The following is a 15,730-nucleotide window of genomic DNA, read 5'->3' on the forward strand; positions in this document are numbered from 1 at the left end:
ATCACACAGTTACTGGCAACAAAAGTCAAACAGAAGATTGTGGCAGATCTGAAGTCAGCAAGATATTACTCTGTTATTCTGGACTGCACACCTGACGTCAGCCATACGGAACAATGGCTTTAATGGTGCATTTTGTAACAACAGAACCTAGGGAAAATGTCCCTGCAATGGTGACTGTCAGAGCATTTTCTAGAATTTATTGACATTGATGATATTACAGGAGCTGGTATGACAAATGTGCTTCTTAAAAAGCTAGAAGATATGGGAATTGTGATAGCTGACTTGAGAGATCAGGGCTACGATAATTGTGCCAACATGAGAGGAAAGAACAGAGCAGTGCAGACACGGATCCGAGAGTTAAACTCTCGAGGTTTTTTTGTTCCATGCAGGTCTCATTCATTGAAGTTGGTGGTCAACAAGGGCGGCAAGTTGTATGGGCCTGTGGTGCTCAGGCTCCAGCAATATTCAGGGCCCGGGGGCCCAGCGCCAAAAATGTTTGGGGCCGGGTCTCTCCCCTGGCCCCGCCTGCCATCCCCCGCACCTCTCCCAAATGTCCCCTGGCCCCCACTTGCTGCCCCTGCACACCTCCCCTGGGTCCTGGAGTGTCCCTACCTTTCCCCTGCAGCTCCACGCTGCCTCCGCCCTGCTGGCTCCCGGCATCAACTGCTGCCACAGGGTCCTAGTGCCCTCCATACACTACTGGCAGGGCAGGCTCCCCTGACCCTGCCCTTCCGCCTAGGAGCCTTCCCTTTTCCAGTGGGATCCTCCACCAGCACGGGGCCCCCCCTTGCCTGCAGTCACCACTCCTGCCATATGCTGGGCAAGGGGCAGCCCCATCCCTCACCCCATTGAGGCTATAATGAGGGGGCACATGTGATGGCAGCCCTCTCTCCCCCTCAACCTGGCATCCACCACAGGGGAAGCGAGGGGGCTTCCTGAACCTGAGAGGGGCCCATGGAGCATGTGCAGTGACAGTGGTGCAAGGTGAGTGTGCTGCCAGAGGGAAGAGGGGGGCCCCTCCCCCAGAGCTCACTGCTGCTGGCAGGGAGAAGGCTGTGGGGAATCCTCCTCTCTGGCCCCAGCTCAGGGGCAGCTTGCTTGCACCCCAAACTCATCCCCAGCCCTGCCCCCCCAGAGCCTGCACCCCAACCCTCTGCCCCAGCCCTCTGCCCCTCCCACACCCCAAACCTCTCATCCCCCCCGCACCCTGACCCTCTGCCCCAGCCCTGAGCCCCCTCCTGCATCATGAACCCCCGAGCCCTCACCCCAACCCTCTGTCCTAGCCCTAAGCCCCCTCCCACCCCCCAAACCCCTCATCCCCAGCCAAACCCCAAACCTCCATCCCTGCACCCCCACCCTCCGCACCCCCTACAACCTCCAACTCCCTCCCAGAGCCTGCAACCTTCACCTCCTCCTACACTCCCAGCCCAGAGCCTGCACCCAAACTCCATCCCAGAGCCTGCACCCCCACTCCCTGCCCTAGCCCAGAGCCTGCACCCAGTACCCAAACTCCATCCCAGAACCTGCACCCCAGACCTCCTCCCCCCACCCAAACTCCCTCCCAGAGCCTAGGCAGATGGGGGGCAGAGTTTGGGGGGGGATGGTTCTGGGCACCACCAAAATTTCTACAAAACCTGCCATCATGGTGGTCAGTGACGCAGCATCAGCTTCTAGTGAGCCTGCTGAATTTTTTTAATGTAATTCAAAGCATCTATGTATTTTTCTCTGCATCAACCCATTGGATGGCAAATTTTGAAGCAACATCTGAGAACATCCTCTCTGACACTGAAACCACTGAGTGCCACATAATGGGAAAGTCAAGTGGAGGCGATAAAGCCTATCAAACACCAAATTGGGAAGATAAATGATGCCATAATTGCCATTATGGAGGATAATGCTATGACAAGAACTGTTCATGGGAGAACAGTGGCAGAGGGAAATGGAATCACCAGAAATGTACATAACTTCAAATTTCTGTGTGGCTTAGTGTTGTGGCATGACATACTGTTTGAAATAAATGTTGTAAGCAAGAGATTCCAAGGTGTTGACCTTGATATATCTGGAGCAATGGAACAACTGGACAGAGCAAAGTCATACCTACAGTCTTACCGGTCAGATGAGGGATTTCAAAACATTCTGAAGACTGCACAGAAGTTGGCAGAGGAAGTTCACACTGAAGCTATTTTCCCACCCATTCAAGAATACAAGAGTCACTCAAGAAGACGATATTTTGATTATAAAGCACGGGATAATCCCATAAGAGACCCCAAACAACAATTCAAAGTTGAATTCTTTAACCAGGTGCTAGATCATGTAATACAGTCAGTTGAAGAACGTTCATGCAGCTTAAGGAACACCACAGTATATTTGGGATGTTGTATGATATTCTAAAACTCCTCACTGTACCTGAAGAAGACCTACACCAGCAATGCAGGGCACTAGAGACAATGTTGACACATGATGACATACACGATATTGATGCGAGTGATTTAGGAGATGAACTGAAAGCCCTTTCAAGATACATTTCAGCAGGATCAACTCCAAAGCCTGTTCTGGAATATATGTGCATGAATAAGATGACCACCCTCTTTCCAAATGCTTTTGTTGCTCTGTGCATACTTCTAACACTTCCTGTAACAGTTGCCAGTGGAGAACGCAGCTTCTCCAAGCTGAAGTTAATAAAAAACACATCTACGCTCCACAATGACATAGGAGAGACTGTTTGGCCTTGCAACCATCTCAATAGAGCATGAGTTGGCACAGACTGTGGACCTTCAGCAGGAAGCAGTTCAAATCTTTGCAACCAAGAAGACACGGAAAGCACCACTTTGATTATTCAAACAGATAAAAATGCCAGCGTTTACTATGCAGACAAGAAAAGTTACGTTTGCTGTTCAGGTGTTTGAAAGTTAAGTTTCAGAGTAGCAGCAGTGTTAGTCTGTATCCACAAAAAGAAAAGGAGGACTTGTGGCACCTTAGAGACTAAACTTTATTTGAGCGTAAGCTTTCGTGAGCTATAGCTCATTTCATCCAGTTAAGTGTTAACTTAAAATGCCTTGTTTAAAGATTTTAAGTTGTTAGTTCTCCTTTCTTGGGGTAGGTAGCAGAGCAGTACCATGAGAGGAGTAGAACAGGAAGAAGGCAGTATTGAGACCTTTCAAAGTTTTGGCCCAAGCGAAGGGGCATGGGGGCGTCATTTGAGCTCCCCGCCTCAGGTGCCAAAATGTTGTGGGCTGGCCCTGTCGGAGTGTGGGAGGGAGCTCCAGGCTGGGAGTTGGGGTGCAGAGAGGGTGAGGGCTCTGGCTGGGGTGGGGCTTTGTGGTGGGGCTGGGGATGAGGGGTTTGGAGTGTGGGAGGGGGTATGGGCTCTGGGGTGGGGCAGAAGACGAGGGGTTCAGGGTGCTGGAGGGGGTTCCAAGATGGGGCAGGTGGTTGGGGCATGGGAGGGAGTTCAGAGTGCAGGCTCTGGGTGGCACAGACCTCAGGCAGCTCCCCAGAAGCAGCAGCACGTCCCCCTTCCAGCTCCTAGGTGGAGAGGCGGCCAAGGGGCTCTGCACGCTGTCCCTACCTAGAGGTGCCACCCCCACCACTCCCATTGGTTGTGGTTTGCAGCCAATGGGAACTGCAGAGCCGGTGCTCGGGGTGGCACCCGTGGGTGGTGGCAGTGCATGGAGCCCCCCTGGCCGCCCCTCCACCTAGGAGCTAGCGGGACATTCCGGCCACTTCTCAGAAGCCACGTGTAGCTGGGCACAGAGCCCGCCTGCCCTGCTGGTGCTGCACGCAACTAGACTTTTAGCGGCCTAGTCCAGCTGTGCTGATCAGAGCCACGAGGGTCCCGTTTCGACCGGGCAGTCTGCAAAGTGGGTGAATCACCAGCTTGAGCGAAAGTAGAACCTGAACTCTAGCCTATATACTCAGCCAGGCTAGCTGGCCCAGACTGAAAACATCATTAGTTGCAGGAATCCACCCATGAAGATCCAGTGACAGTATCTCAGCCTTGTAGGCTTTTCTTGTGCCCCAAAGAACTACAGCCAGAATTTAAAAGTACTTGTTTGGGTTGGGTTTCTGTCCCCATAATTGTAAATGAGTATATTAGGTACGTTTATACCTGTTACAACTCTCATTTGTCTGAGTCTTCAGGTTTGTTTTCATACCTCTGAGAATGGCTCAAACCTCATGCTAAAACAACGAGCAACCAGTAACTTATCCATGTATTGGCAACCGCTGCTCCAGCATACTGTGTACCATTTACAGTACAAACACTTCTAAAATTATCCCACCCTCACTGGGAAACTGCCTAATACACCTGTAAACTTGCCTTGGAAAAAATCAGATTATGGTTGCTCTCTGTCTCCTCTGTCAACACAAATAAAGATAAGTCAACTTAAAGTAAATTCTAAAGAATTTAATTTGCTGTCAAGATTGGAGTGCCTGCTGAAATTGAACTTTTAGAATAGATCACACCTAAAACAATATTTTCTCCCATCTGTGATCATTACAGATGTCTATCATTAAGTCTTTTGTCTGCATTATCTTCACTTCTGCACTGAGACACTTATAATAGCAGTTATGGTCTTAAAAAGAAAATCTTTTTACTCCATCACTTAAGAGCTTGACTAACATAACTATTAAAACACTTTGTCTTTATTTCTGAAGCTATTTTTCAACTATTTCCAATGCAATCCCAGATAACATTTCTGTCCAACAATTCTGTTTCCAGAAAACTAAAATGAAAATGAAAAACTAATGTTAAAATTAATTTAAAAGTTGTGACACAAGCTGATAAAAGCTAGTACATTTCAAGTTAAGGCTTCCATTCAACTTCATTCTTCCCCTAAGGCACTAATTAATAGTTTAAAAGGACTAGCATTGCCATTGTAACACTCTGGATTAGGTAAAACACTCAGAGGTTTAATGTAATAATACAAGCGTGTGGGAAGTTTAAATTCCTGTCAGCTGTGAATCTAGGAGCGTAAGATAGCAGTCAGACTGGAAAAATAAATTAGTTTCAGACACACTAGTAAGTCTAAAACTCAGCTAAAACCAACAAGGTTTTCCTGGTTTCAGTTAAAACCATAAATGGGGGTGAAGGCATCAACGTCTGGCTGCACAGATCTGATTGCTGGACCATGGCCTAAAGGAAAGGAGATGGCCAACACAGGAACCATAGGCAACAAGGTGAACCTTTTAGAATTTAGGTCCTGTCATTTCTCCATGGAAGCTACAGATCCCATGGTGCTTTCTAAGTGTAGGCAGACTGCCTTGATATCTTTGCCAATTAGTTGCTACTTTCTACACCAAGAATCGGTGGTCTTTCAGTGGCAAGGTAATTTCTACCTCTATGGTTAGCTCCAGAAGGAAGAAGAAAGGAAAATCTGCAACTTGTCTGCTCTGCTGGCGATAAGCAGTAACTGACCAGGTGGATAACACAGTTGAAAAGGTCTATGCAGAAATATACTCTTGTAATTTTCTCCTAGGTGCTTAACAATGAAGGCTGGGTCAGTATGTCTAGGTGGAGTCTCTTGAAAAAAATCAAGCCCCCACCAAGAATTCTGGGGAAAAACAAATCCTGCTCCAGTTCCCTGTGCAGGCAGGACTCCTCCCCTCCCCCAGGCACTCTGTCCATTAGACAAACAAGGGAAACTTTATTAAGAAAAGAGAAAAGGACACAGAAGCTGATGATGTCAAGGAATTATGACATGATTGGAATAACAGAGACTTGGTGGGATAACTCACATGACTGGAGTACTGTCATGGATGGTTATAAACTGTTCAGAAAGGACATGCAGGGCAGAAAAGGTGGGGGAGTAGCAGGACTGCTCAGAGCTCCGGTATGAAACTGCAGAAAAACCTGAGTGTCTCTGTATTAAGTTTAGAAGCATGAGCAACAAGGGTGATGTGGTGGGAGTCTGCTATAGACCACCGGACCAGGGGGATGAGGCTTTCTTCCGGCAACTCGCAGAAGCTACTAGATCACACGCCCTGGTTCTCATGGGCGACTTTAATCTTCCTGATATCTGCTGGGAGAGCACTACAGCAGTGCATAGACAATCCAGGAAGTTTTTGGAAAATGTAGGGGACAATTTCCTGGTGCAAGTGCTAGAGGAGCCAACTGGGGGGGGGGAGCTTTTCTTGACCTGCTGCTCACAAACTGGGAAGAATTAGTGAGGGAAGCAAAAGTGAATGGGAATCTGGGAGGCAGTGACCATGAGATGGTTGAGTTCAGGATCCTGACACAGGGAAGAAAGGTAAACAGCAGAATACGGACCCTGGACTTCAGGAAAGCAGACTTCGACTCCCTCAGGGAACTGATGGGTAGGATCCCCTGGGGGAATAACATGAAGGAGAAAGGAGTCCAGGAGAGCTGGCTGTATTTCAAGGAATCCCTATTGAGGTTACAGGGACAAACCATCCCAATGTGTCAAAAGAATAGTAAAATATGGCAGGCAACCAGGTTGGCTTAACGGTGAAATCCTTGCGGATCTTAAACATAAAAAAGAAGCTTACAAGAAGTGGAAGATTGGACAAATGACCAGGGAAGAGTATAAAAATATTGCTCGGGCACGTAGGAATGAAATCAGGAGGGCCAAATCACACCTGGAGCTGCAGCTAGCAAGAGATGTTAAGAGTAACAAGAAGGGTTTCTTCAGGTATGTTGGCAACAAGAAGAAAGCCAAGGAAAGTGTGGGCCCCTTACTGAATGAGGGAGGCAACCTAGTGACAGAGGATGTGGAAAAAGCTAATGTACTCAATGCTTTCTTTGCCTCTCTCTTCACGAACAAGGTCAGCTCCCAGACTGCTGCGCTGGGCATCACAGCATGGGGAGTAGGTGGCCAGCCCGCTGTGGAGAAAGAAGTGGTTAGGGACTATTTAGAAAAGCTGGACGTGCACAAGTCCATGGGGCCGGATGCGTTGCATCCGAGAGTGCTAAAGGAATTGGCGGCTGTGATTGCAAAGCCATTGGCCATTATCTTTGAAAACTCATGGCAAATGGGGGAAGTCCCAGATGACTGGAAAAAGGCTAATGTAGTGCCAATCTTTAAAAAAGAGAAGGAGGATCCTGGGAACTACAGGCCAGTCAGTCCCCAGAAAAATCATGGAGCAGGTCCTCAAGGAATCAATCCTGAAGCACTTACACGAGAGGAAAGTGATCAGGAACAGTCAGCATGGGTTCACCAAGGGAAGGTCATGCCTGACTAATCTAATCGCCTTCTATGATGAGATTACTGGTTCTGTGGATGAAGGGAAAGCAGTGGATGAATTGTTTCTTGACTTTAGCAAAGCTTTTGACATGGTCTCCCACAGTATTTTTGTCAGCAAGTTAAAGAAGTCTGGGCTGGATGAATGCACCATAAGGTGGGTAGAAAGTTGGCTAGATTGTCGGACTCAATGGGTAGTGAGCAATGGCTCCATGTCTAGTTGGCAGCCGGTATCAAGTGGAGTGCCCCAAGGGTCGGTCCTGGGGCCAGTTTTGTTCAATATCTTCATAAATGATCTGGAGGATGGTGTAGATTGCACTCTCAGCAAATTTGTGGATGATACTAAACTAGGAGGAGTGGTAGATACGCTGGAGGGCAGGGATAGGATACAGAGGGACCTAGACAAATTGGAGGATTGGGCCAAAAGAAATCTGATGAGGTTCAACAAGGATAAGTGCAGGGTCCTGCACTTAGGACGGAAGAACCCAATGCACCGCTACAGACTAGGGACCGAATGGCTAGGCAGCAGTTCTGCGGAAAAGGACCTAGGGGTGACAGTGGATGAGAAGCTGGATATGAGTCAACAGCGTGCCCTTGTTGCCAAGAAGGCCAATGGCATTTTGGGATGTATAAGTAGGGGCATAGCCAGCAGATCGAGGGATGTGATTGTTCCCCTCTATTCGACATTGGTGAGGCCTCATCTGGAGTACTGCGTCCAGTTTTGGGCCCCGCACTACAAGAAGGATGTGGATAAATTGGAGAGAGTCCATCGAAGGGCAACAAAAATGATTAGGGGTCTGGAACACATGAGTTATGAGGAGAGGCTGAGGGAACTGGGATTGTTTAGTCTGCAGAAGAGAAGAATGAGGAGGGATTTGATAGCTGCTTTCAACTACCTGAGAGGTGGTTCCAAAGAGAATGGTTCTAGACTATTCTCAGTGGTAGAAGAGGACAGGACAAGGAGTAATGGTCTCAAGTTGCAGTGGGAGAGGTTTAGGTTGGATATTAGGAAAAACTTTTTCACTAGGAGGGTGGTGAAACACTGGAATGCGTTACCTAAGGAGGTGGTAGAATCTCCTTCCTTAGAGGTTTTAAGGTCAGGCTTGACAGAGCTCTGACTGGGATGATTTAGTTGGGGATTGGTCCTGCTTTGAGCAGGGGTTGGACTGGAGGACCTCCTGAGGTCCCTTCCAACCCTGATATTCTATGATTCTATGAAAAAAATCAGCAGCAATACATTCAAATTAAGATTAAAGCACTCCATTCAAATCCCTCCCCACCAGTCTCTCTGAATGCCCAATAGGCCAGAGTTCCCAGGCCACCTACCACAAATCCCTCTGACAGCTCAGGTCAGCGAATAGCAGTAGCCCAGACACCTAAGGGCAGCAGTCTCTGCATGTTTAGCTTTGGCCTGTTAAAGCTTCTTTCCAAGTTGTGCAATGAGGTGCCACCACCTCACCCAGATTTTGTGACTCAGCTCAGTTTAAGTGCTGAGTAGTGGAGGATCACACTGAAGTCATCTCTGCTCTGTAACAGCCCCTCTGGTTTATGTTGAGAAGGCCTCGCTGTGCTATTGTCTGTCAAGGAGTCCTCTATGCACCACAGGATCCTTAGCATGAGGAAAACAAGAGCATCCAGGACACTGGGTCAGCGTCCTTGCTACCTGGAGATGAGCTGTTCACCGTAAGCAGAGAGTTCTTTCCCTTTCAGAGTTCAAACTTCACCTCTCTACCAGGTCTGGTTCAGTTAGGGTGACTTCCAAGAGTAACTGGTGGAATTCTGGGTATGTAAGATATGTCAAGGCTGTTGACAGCAGCTCTTCTATAAATCCAAGAATAGAAGGCGCAAAGAGCTCCTTCTGCTCTGAAGCTTCTACTTATAGGCTTATACTCCATTGTGCAGTTTGAATGTATAGAGAGCATATTCACCACAAGCAAAATAGGAGCAAAAGGTATGGCACTGCACTGTTCAAGCAAGCATTAAATTGCCATGACATATTTCCAGCATTTTCCATGTGCTTTATCCACTTTCTCTCCTTGTCTCACAAAATCAGGATTAATCTGAAGGTCACATAGCTTTTCTACCACATGCGTACCAGTTATCCTGTCATGATTCCATGGATTTATTATAGATCAATAATCTATCATAAGTTAAAAGTAATAGGAACTGATGAACCTAGAGAAAAGAAATCTAATGTGGTTATGAAATAGAATTTCATATAAAATGAGTTCATTATGCATCAGCTATCCTACACTGTTACAGATCCCATGTACATATCGATTTATTGCAGCTTTCCTAGAAACTACAACAACTGAAGAAATATATTGTATGAACAGTTCAAATCAACTAGTCTCAACATAAGCAGCTCTTGGACCGGATCAATATTGCTTAAGTGAATCTTTACTCAGATCATGTTCAGTCTGAGAAGCCTTAGCTAGACAAGCAAAGGTTCAAATTTGGATTTGCCAACAGTTTTTGCAGCCTATGGGAGACTCCCTAGAAAATCTCAAACTATTCAGGACATTCTGAAACTGGGGAATGTTTTGAATTATTGATCACATCATGCAAGACCCTGGGTTATACTGCACACGTTGAGAAAAATGGGAATTAAAAGATAACAGTATTCAACAGGAATTTTTTGTTAAATAACTAATTTTCACCAGCAATACAGAAATTCATTTAGAAGCTCTTCTGGAGCATTAGAAGATAGACAATAGTGTATTGAATAGTGAATGCTTCCTTGAGTTTGTAAAACAGAACCAGAGATGAAGTAGGGCAGTGGACACTGGGGAAGTATTTCTTCCTTCCCAGTGATGATGCAGAAATATCATCAATGCTCCGTATTCTTCCCTGCAAGATTTTTCCAACACAGGGGACAAACTCTCTGAGTTTCAACTCGAGTTCCCTGCACATTGTGACACCAGGGGCACAGGGTGAAACTGGCAGGGAATTAAGGTTTCTCTCTAAACCCACAGATATTCTGTCCTGAGAGCCACGCAGACCAGAACAAACCCAAAGTGGGGCACATGCCTACATTAGCAGACCTTAGGCCCCTGCTAGTCATTGGGACTAACGTGTATGGCAGAGGCATTACAGTAGTGCAAGCTGCCCCATAGATCTACTCCTCCAGAGCCAGTGCACCCCACAAATTAGAAAAGGCCAGTCAGAGAGGGGGTTGGGCCGGCTTAACTGAGTTAGGCTACTCAAGGTGTGCTGATTCAGCACATGGGGCACATCCCTGGTGATACATTACCTAGAATCCTATGGTCTGATTCTGCACCAGTGAATCAATGGGAGTTTTGTCCTTTCTTAGTATTTCCATATTTAAGGAAGTTTTCTAAGCAAATTGAATGCTGAAAATATGCAATACAGATTTTGAAATATATTAGATCAGCATCACTCTAATATATACCTCTCTAAAGGCACTCATCTCTGATGCACACATTTCTTAAATAATAATCTTTATTCTCATTCTGCTGTTTGCATTGTAGAGAAAAATCTTTTTAGTGGCCTACTTTTACTTGTATCATTTTCTAAATCAGTCACACTCCTGTTTTATCCTAACCAACAATGAATGGAAGATGAATTTGAAACATTAATATTAGCTCTCTTTTTAAAGAAAAGCATTTACAGTTCTCTTCACTTAGTGAGCAAGTATAATGGAACCTAATGATCATTGCATTTTAGTGGTATTCACCCAACTCAGTTTGCTTAAATGAAAGCTTCTTACAAACACAAAGCATGTACCAAAATGCTAAGGTATTGCTTCAGGAAAAAAATTGACTGTGAAATCCTTAACGTACATCACATCGACTGTTGCAAGGACAACCATTCAGTCCCTGAATCCAACCACAAGACAGCACTCAAATCAGCAGACCAAAGGGATGCCATCATAGTTCTCAATCATGATGACTACGTTAACAAGGCCAGCTGGCAACTCTCTGACACCACCTCCTATAAAGGACTCAGGGATGACCCCATGCCACAGTTCACCCCAGAATTTAAGGCTACCATCAAATCCTTCCCCAAACAACTCCAAAAGAAACTCTACAACCTCATCCCTCATGAACTCACCCCAGGGACCTTCTACGTGCTTTCCAAGATACACAAACAAGGGAACCCACGCAGATCCACCACATCTGGCCACGGCACTCTTACCAAAGGAATATTGGGACTAAAACCATCCTCAAACCACTGTGATGCTCTGTATCTTGGGGGAACACCCAGCACCCCCATGTTCATCCTGGTAAAAGGATTGTGTGCTATCCAATCGCAAAGTTTGTCATGTCGGGTGTGTTCGGAAGGCTCATGATGCATTGAGCATTGTTGTTATAGTGATGTTATTGTAATGTTATAGATTGTAATTTCATGTACATAGTTATGAGGCTGAAAATGTGTCTTCATGGCTTAAAATAAGCCCAGGCAAAAACTCTCCAAGAGAGAGGCAGTTCACCCCTCATCAGGGCACGTATGGGACAAACCCAGCCCAGCCTCACAGGAACAAAGGCCTAGGCAGCAACAAAAGGATCTGTTGAACTCTCGAGTGAGTCACCCACCTTCCTTTGATCAGTTTGGAACTTCGATGAGGTGATGCTCACCTAACTCTGAAGGTGGCAGGGAAAAGCCAAGAGGGAAGAAAGACGAGATGTTTGCCATGCTCTTCCTCTCTCTTCCACCTTCATCTACTGACATCACCACCAAGCAACTGGAGCGCTGATCAAAGGGGAGAGCCTGGCTGAAGAGCAACCAGCCAGCCTTTGGTGAAAAGCATCTAAGTTTGTAAGGGCATTGAAAGTGTTAAGATCAGCTTAGAAAGTGTTTTGCTTTTATTTCATTTGACCAAATCCAACTTGTTATGCTTTGACTTATAATCACTTAAAATCTATCTTTCATAGTTAATATAATGTGTTTGTTTATTCTACCTGAAACAGTGTGTTTGGTTTGAAGCGTGGTCAGAGACTCTCCTTGGGATAACAAGCCTGGTACGTATCAATTTCTTTGTTAAATTGACAAACTCATATAAGCTTGCAGCATCCAGCGGGCATAACTGGACACTGCAAGATGGAGGTTCCTAGGGTTGTGTCTGGGACTGGCGATATTGGCTAGTGTCATTCAGTTGCACAATCCAAGGAGCAGCTTACATGCTAGAGGCGGTGCGTGAACAGCCCACAAATGGGGGTTCTCACAGCAGAGCAGGGTAAGGTTGACTACCAAAGTCAAGGATTGGAGTGACCTAGCAGATCACCGGTCCAGATGAACATCAGTGGAGAATGTCACAACCACTCACCACACAAAGGTCCAGCTTCTTCCTGGACACAACTGACTTCCTCTAGAAACTCCACAACTTAAACAATCTCCCTTTATACACAAACATCCCTCACAATGATGGCATTGCTGCCTGCCTCAAATATCTACAAGACAATCGACACTCAGATATCCACCCCAAACCATCTGACATTCAATAACGCTTTGTCCAAACCACGGGAACAGCCATGGGTACTGAGATGCCTCCCCAATATACCAGCCTCTTCACGAGCCACCTTGGGGAAGAATTTCTGGACAAATGCACCATGAAACCAATGATATACCTGAGACACATGAATATTTGTATCCTCTGTACAGGTACAGATCACCTAAACTCCCTCAGTTTACCACCACAACTTCAACAACCACCATCCATCAAAATCTCTCTAGAACACTCCCACACCAGCATTAACTTCCTGGACACTGATCAGCTTCAACAATGGAACCCTTCAAACAACTGTATACAAGTAGACCAAATCACTACACTTATCCACAGATCCAGCAACCACCCTAAACACAACGAAAAAATTGGTTATCCACAGTCAGGTACTCAGATACCACAAAATATACTCAGAGGAGAAAGTTCAGAATACACATCTTAACACACTTAAAACTGCCTTCACCAAACAAGGACACTCTACCAGAGAGGTAGATCAGGTCATGGAACAGGCCATCCAAATATGCAGAGAGAACCTGCTTCAATACAGGGAGGAAAAAATACTCTGACCACACTTCTTTAATTGTCACCTCCCACCCCATCCTGGAACTCGTGTGGGATATCATTAAACAATTACAACCCATACTTGGTGGGGAACACTTCCTGAAAGAAATCTTTCCGGAATCCCCTTTGCTGGCTTTCAGACAAAGCACCAACCTCACCACACTCGTCATCAGAAGCAAGCTTCCCACAGACCAGGACACACCAACTCAATGCGGCACCAGACCCTGCCAGAACAACAGATGCAAAACCTTAAATCTTATCTACACTGATCAATGCCCCCCGCCACGACATACCTTCAAGATCCCTGAGTCCCACCCATGCCCATCACATGTGGTGTACCTCATCCGGTGCACTAAATGCCCTAACAACAACTATGTGGGTGAAACAAGACAATCACTCTGCACTCAAATGAACTCACACACAGGAAGATAAGACAAAAAACAACATATCACCTATAGACAAACACTTTTCACAAAGCGATTGCTCCATAACTGACCTTTCAGTACTCATCCTCAAAGGAAACATGCAAAAAACCTTTAAAAAAAACAAACAAAAAACAAACACACACAAACCTTTGCTAGACACTAAAAGTCATGGTCTTCATAATGAAACTGGATTTATGGTTTCTTACAACAATTAACTGGCCACTTCACCTTGAATGGGTTCTTTCAATGAGTGTTAACTACTTATGCTAAACAATCTGTTCCATCTTGTATTTAACTGTGACACTGAGTACCTTTCCCAGATTTGAAGAAGCACTCTGTGTGGCTCGAAAGCTTGTCTCTCTCACCAACAGAAGGTGGTCCAATTAAAAAAAAAAACACCACACACCACCACACACTTCACCCACCTTGTCTCTCTAATATACTGTGATTTTTATGTTCATGTACATATTCCACCAGAGGTCTCACCAGTGCTGAGTAGAGCAAGTCAGTTACCTCCCATCTATTACGTACAACTCTTCTGTTAATACACCCCAGAATGATATTAGCCTTTCTCAGTTGCATCATGTGTTGACTCAGTCAATTTGTGATCGATCCACTATAATCCGCAGTTCTTTTTCAGAAGTACAGTACTGCCACCTAGTCAGTTATTCCCCATGTAGTACTTGGGTATTTGATTTTTTTCCTTCCAAAGTGAAGTACTTTGCACTTGTCTTTATTGAATTTCACCTAGCTGAATTCAGACCAAATTCTCCAATTTGTCAAGCTTGTTTTGAATTTTAATCCTTTCCTCCAAAGTGCTTACAACTCCTGCCAGCTTGGAGTCATCCGCAGATTTTATAAGCATATTCTCCTCTCAGTTATCCAAATCAGTAATGAAAATACTGAATAGTACCAGACCCAGGACTGACCCCTGCAGGACCCCAATAGACATGCCCTCCCTGTTTGACAATGAATTATTGATAAGTACTCTGAATACAGGCTTTCAACCAATTTTGTACCTACCTTTATAGTAATTTCATATAGACCACATTCCCCTAGTTTGCTTACGAGAATGTCACGTGTGACTGTGCTAAAAGCATTAGTAAAAATCAAGATATCATCTCTGCTTTTCCCCCGCTCCCCCATCCACTAGGCCAGTAAGTCTATCAAAGAATTTGTTGTCTATTACCTCTAAGTCCCTAATTTTAACCTTTCTGGAACTCTTTGTATTGTTTCTCCGTTTTCACTCCCGCCCAACCCTATTGAAAATATTTGTTCCTAAAGACTTGCTTCACTGAAATCTCATATACTTCACTGCTGCATTCTGTGAACGCACCTTTTTTTCCTGTGAAATTGGATTAGCATATAGGGAGGCAGCATTTTTCAGCGTGTAGGGCATCAGACTGGAAGTAGTATTTTGAGACAGCAATATATTATTCCAGTTAGTTTCCCATCTTCCACTAATTTGTATAAGTAGTAATGTCCAGCTGATAGGGCCTCCGACAGGGAGTCAGGAGACCTGTGTTTTATTACCAACTCTGCCATTTATTTGATGTGTAATCCTGGGTAAGAGACTTGGTTTCACTCTGTCTTACCATCTGTAAAATGAGGATAATAATGGTTCTCTACCTTTAAGTGTTTTGAGATCCCTAGAGGAAAATCACAATGATATACTTGTATCACATGAGGATAATAAAATATTTTACAGTCCATTAGTAACCAAGGAGGTTAAGCAACATCAACTGGAAATAAACATTTTTTAAAATTGAGAGGCCCATTTAACTTCTACCCAAGAGTCCAAAAAGAACTGGTTAAGGAGATCTCTGGTCAGCTGATGTTCCTGTTTTTAATTTTTTGGAAAATAATGAAAATTCCAGAAAACTGAAAGAGTGCTAACTTTGGGCCAATATTCAAAAAAAGGGCAAGTGGGATGACCACGGTAACTATAGGCTGGTTATCCTGATGTCAATCCCAGGCAGGGGAGGGGCAGTTGAGGGAATCCAATGAGAGACTTAGGATAGGTCTATCTGGCCTTCTTTTCCTCTGCTAGAAGTGTCGGTGCCTGACACACCCCTAATTAA

The 15,730-nt window shown here is 45.3% G+C and overlaps 1 pseudogene; it reads right to left on the reverse strand.

Moving 5' to 3' along the window:
- Positions 1–4,663: 4,663 nt before the first annotated feature.
- Positions 4,664–15,730, reverse strand: part of LOC144930532 (uncharacterized) — a 256,857-nt pseudogene continuing 245,790 nt past the window's right edge.

This window comes from Lepidochelys kempii, chromosome 4, assembly GCF_965140285.1.
Source record: "Lepidochelys kempii isolate rLepKem1 chromosome 4, rLepKem1.hap1, whole genome shotgun sequence".
NCBI classification, from domain to species: domain Eukaryota; kingdom Metazoa; phylum Chordata; order Testudines; family Cheloniidae; genus Lepidochelys; species Lepidochelys kempii.